Source organism: Heterodontus francisci, chromosome 35 (assembly GCF_036365525.1).
Source record: "Heterodontus francisci isolate sHetFra1 chromosome 35, sHetFra1.hap1, whole genome shotgun sequence".
In the NCBI taxonomy this organism is placed as follows: Eukaryota; Metazoa; Chordata; class Chondrichthyes; order Heterodontiformes; family Heterodontidae; genus Heterodontus; species Heterodontus francisci.
This window is the reverse complement of record NC_090405.1, coordinates 17,848,173-17,853,122: the sequence shown is the minus strand read 5'-3', so window position 1 is coordinate 17,853,122 and position 4,950 is coordinate 17,848,173. Positions and strand designations below refer to the sequence as shown.

Sequence of the window (4,950 nt, the reverse complement as noted above, 5' to 3'; positions counted from 1 at the left end):
TCTGTGCTTACAAAATGTTACTAACTCTGTCCCTGACTTTTGCCTTGCACCATCATCTCTTCTGTCATTTAATCACTCTTGCCTTCCAACTGATCACAACTGCCGATTATTTGATCTGCCCCAGCACCGTTCCTTGGCTCTGCGCTTGCTTATAAACTGGTAAATCTTTAACTTAATCTCCTCTGTACCCTGACAATGACCTTCTCATCCTTCCTGGATTGTGGTTCCTCACAGGATCCGCTGCCTCTCCGACTCCCCTCCAGGTCACTGAAGGCCCTGAGCCTTGGTCTCGCTTTATACGCTAGCTGGTAGTTGATTCCTTGCAGGTCTGCCACCGCTCAGGAGAAGCTCAAGACCCAGATCAAGCGAAGTATCAAGAGGAATGTGAACAAAGGCTCCCTGGTGCAGAGCAAGGGACAGGGCGCCTCCGGCTCCTTCAAAATCAGCAAGAAGGAAAACCCAGGGAAAGGTGGGAAAGAAGGTGAAGAAACCAGCAGCCAAGAAATCTTTAGTGAAGAAACCAGCAGACAAGAAATCTTTAGTGAAGAAACCAGCAGACAAGAAAGTGACAACAAAGAAAGTAACAGCCAAGAAAACGAGCAGCAAGGCGGCGGCAACGCCAAATAAGGCGGTGAAGAAAGCAGTGCTTCAGAAAAAGTCTCCTGCGAAGAAGGTCAAAAAAGGCAAGAGTGCGGCGGGCGGAAAGGCGCTGAAGAAAGTGCAGACATGGAAGAGCAAGGTCAAGACGAAAGCAGCGAAGTCTCAGAAAGCAGGGTCTGGAAAGAAGTGAAAGCGCGGGAAACTTGTAAACATCTGAACACAAAGGCTCTTCTCAGAGCCACCCACATCTCTCAGGAAAGAGCTGATCCCCTGATCAAATGATCCCTGTCCCGGCCCCGCCTGCAGATTCCACATGGAAATGATTTGGAGTAAATCCAGGATCCCTGGTGACTCCCCTCCACCCAGCCCTTTCCCCACTCTCTGTAATAAAACAGAGGGATATCCGGCCCTCACTCTAACTGGGGATGTGTTCGGTGCAGTCTCAGTTCACAAATTCAGGGGGAGAGTCTGTAAGACAGTAACACTGGCGGAGAAACCCCACCTCACAACTCAAACCCCAACACGAGTTTCTCCAATTCAGCTGGAGTCGGGTGACAACAGGAGCTGGGATAGGCTGTGATCGGGAATGTTAGGAATGGATTTGTTCAGGGAGGAATGTACCTGGAATCTCCGAATATAATAGTTCCTTATTTCCCCAGATGACACATTCTGCAGTGAGAGTGAAAAGTCTCTTCACTGCTTCACATTTACTAATTGTTTGGTTCTAGATGAATAATGAGTCAGAGAGTAATGACAGGATCTGAAGCTTCTCTCACACCAGCCCTTGAATGACTCAGTGTGAAGTGTCCAATGTGTGAAGCTACTGCCAGGGTTTGTCAATCTGAACAGTTTCAGCTCAGTTCCTGGGGGCCTGAAATTCCAACAGTTTGACTCTGTCTCTGATTGGTCACCCGCTTCTCAATCCAATTCTGAACCAATCGGAGTGTCACATAAATTAAATAGAAGTTCTCATTGGCTGAAATTTTCCAATTGGAAAAAGCCCGGCAATTCCAGAGCAGGAAGGAATTGAAGTGATGGAAAATTTCAATTTTCAGGCAACAATTTTAAAACCTCTCATTTTATGTTCTGTTTTACTGTATTTACCGTCACAAAATCCTGACGCGATTTTAGGAATCGTTTTCATTTGTCAATCTGTTAACTGTAAGCGGCGGGAGGAAGGTCCGGTTCAGCAATTTAAAACGGGACAAATATCAGCTTCCTCTCTGTAAAAGGAACAAATTAGCGACGAACCGCTTCTCACAGGCTTCTCGGGGACTGACAGAAACAAGCGGTTTCTGATCTTTTCTCCTGAAAGAGGCGGATAATGCTGCAGGGAGCAATGAACTGCCCTTCACTTTCTGGCTGCTAATACACCCCTGACTTTAAACAGTTCAAACAGCGACTGATGCTTCTGTCGGAAAATGAGCAGATTCACCAGAATGATCCCGGTCCATCATGGCCAAAGACATCCAGCTGGCCTGCCGCATCCGCGGGGAACGCACCTAAAACCCAGCTTCAGTAACAAGTGTAACAAGGGCTCTTTTCAGAGCCACCAAATCAGCAAAGGAAAGAGCTGCCATCTCTGTTCATCATCAAACCCATTAGATTGGAGGGGCGGTCACATGGTTTCTGTTTTGTCACATCACTTTCCCGAAAGGCCTGTTGGACTGAGAGCTAATCTGGAATTTAGAAAGCAGCATTACCGGAGACTCATTGCTGCTCAGCACAATCTCAACCCCGCTCCTGGGATCCGTTAGCTGGCATTTGGGGAAAAGAAATGGATCCCAGTTTTATTTGGAAGGCATTAATGGAGCCGGGTCCGTTCACATGAGGGTTATTTACAAACATTACCCAATGAGTTCACTAATATTTGAATCCATTGGAGATCAGTACACAGGATATGTGAGGCAGCTCGGTCACTCTGACTGAAACCGCCAGTTCCCCGGGGCTGCAGACCCTGACACTGCGGGGAGAGAATCCCCGACTCTCTCCCGCCGCCGGGGGAAACAGACAGCTCTGTGTCCGGAGAATAGGGAGGGCCGGGGGGAAGGCACATATTAAAGCGCTGCAATGGACTCAGCTCCTGTGTGTGCACAACTCTCACTGATTCCGTCCTCTGGGAACAATGCGGTCGAAACAGATCAGGTTAGGAGAGAAACACACAGCCCGAGAATGGCCTCTTCCTTCCTGCATTTACTCTGTTCCGGGAGCAGATTCTCATTGAGAAGCGGCGCTCAGATCACCAGAGAGAAAAAAAAAACACAATTCAAACTGTCCAAATGAAAAACAGAGAATTAACCCGGACACTTCCATTATTAAATTAATTCATCAGCTCCGAACCAGTTCCCGTTAATGTACCGGGATAATCTCGGGATTTATAAAATCGAAGGCAGCGGGATTTATTAAATTGTTGATTCTGACACCCTGTAGTTCACTTCTTCACTTAACTGGAGGGGGAGATGTGTGAGCAGAGAAACAGAGCGAAACCCAGAGAGGGAACTGAAATCTTTTTTTTTATTTCCAAAATATACTTTATTCATAAAAATCTGTAAAAATTACATTGCCAAACAGTTTCCAAACAGCACCAAAAAATACAAACATTGCAAGGGAGATCAGTTTCCTTCAATACTGTCATGAGTTTCTTCCCAACCCTTCCGTTTCACAATTGTCATATCAATTACAGTTTTACATTTACAGCAATTGAGAATATTAACGATACAGTTCGAGGGGTTTCCCATGGATCCAGCCCCTCAGTCTAGCTTGGTGGGGGAACCTTACACTGTGGTCTTTCCCCATTGAGCCTTTGCTGCAGCTGCTCCAAGCTTTAGTGCGTCCCTCAGCACGTAGTCCTGGACCTTGGAATGTGCCAGTCTGCAACATTCGGTGGTGGACAACTCTTTGCGCTGGAAGACCAGCAAGTTTCGGGCAGACCAAAGGGCGTCTTTCACCGAATTGATAGTCCTCCAGCAGCAGTTGATGTTTGTCTCGGTGTGCGTCCCTGGGAACAGCCCGTAGAGCACAGACTCCTGTGTTACAGAGCTGCTTGGGATGAACCTTGACAAAAACCACTGCATCTCTTTCCACACCTGCTTTGCAAAGGCACATTCCAGGAGGAGGTGTGCGACCGTCTCTTCCCCACCACAGCCAACGCGGGGGCACTGTGCGGAGGGGGCGAGACTTCGGGTGTGCATGAAGGATCTGACGGGGAGGGCCCTTCTCACCACCAGCCAAGCTACGTCTTGGTGCTTGTTTGAAAGTTCTGGTGATGAGGCATTCCGCCAAATGACTTTGACGGTCTGCTCGGGGAACCATCCGACAGGATCCACCGTTTCCTTTTCCCGTAGGGCCTTGAGGACATTCCGTGCAGACCACTGCCTGATGGACCGGTGGTCGAAGGTGTTTTCCCGCAGAAACTGCTCCACGAAGGATAGGTGGTACGGCACGGCCCAACTGCATGGTGCGTTCCGCGGCAATGTGACCAGGCCCATCCTTCGCAACACCGGGGACAGATAGAACCTCAGCACGTAGTGACACTTGGAGTTTGCGTACTGGGGATCTACACACAGCTTGATGCAGCCGCACACGAAGGTGGTCATCAGGATGAGGGCCACGTTGGGTACATTTTTCAACTGAAATCACACCTGGACAGATGTGTAACAGGTCAATCCACTGTGACAATAACTCCATCACTGACTCCCTCCTGACAGTAACCAGCCCTTTCACAGAGACTGTGGGTGGCTCTGAAAAGAGCCTTTGGGTTATTAGATGACATTTTGGCCGCTTTACTTTTTCTGGGAGCTCTGAGCGCTGGTTTTCTTGCGCAGCAGCACGGCCTGGATATTAGGTAGCACCCCGCCCTGAGCGATGGTCACTCCTCCCAGCAGCTTGTTGAGCTCCTCGTCGTTGCGGACGGCCAGCTGCAGGTGTCTGGGGATGATGCGGCTCTTCTTGTTGTCCCGGGCCGCGTTACTGGCCAGCTCGAGGATTTCAAGCGGTCAGATACTCGAGCACAGCAGCCAGATAGACCGGGGCTCCGGCACCCACACGCTCAGCATAGTTACCCTTTCTCAGGAGCCTGTGAACACGGCCCACCGGGAACTGCAGTCCAGCCCGGGAGGAGCGAGACTTGGCCTTGGCCCGAGCTTTCCCGCCGGTCTTTCCTCTTCCAGACATTTCCACAATCTCACAAATACTTTCACAAAGAATGAATAATTTCCTTAGCATTAATAATAGCCAGTCGGCGATCAGGATGGCCGAGCGGTCTAAGGTGCTGTGTTCAGATCGCAGTTTACATTAGAGGCGTGGGTTCAAATCCCACTTCTGACAAGTTGTGTTTTGACTGAACTGGAG

General features: G+C 49.3%; 1 non-coding gene across 1 annotated transcript; it reads left to right on the top strand.

Annotated features, from left to right (window-relative positions):
* The first annotated feature begins 4,843 nt into the window (after window positions 1–4,843).
* trnal-cag (transfer RNA leucine (anticodon CAG)) lies at window positions 4,844–4,926 on the top strand. Its single transcript has one exon. It is a non-coding gene; the product is annotated as a tRNA-Leu (tRNA).
* The last annotated feature ends 24 nt before the right edge of the window (window positions 4,927–4,950 follow it).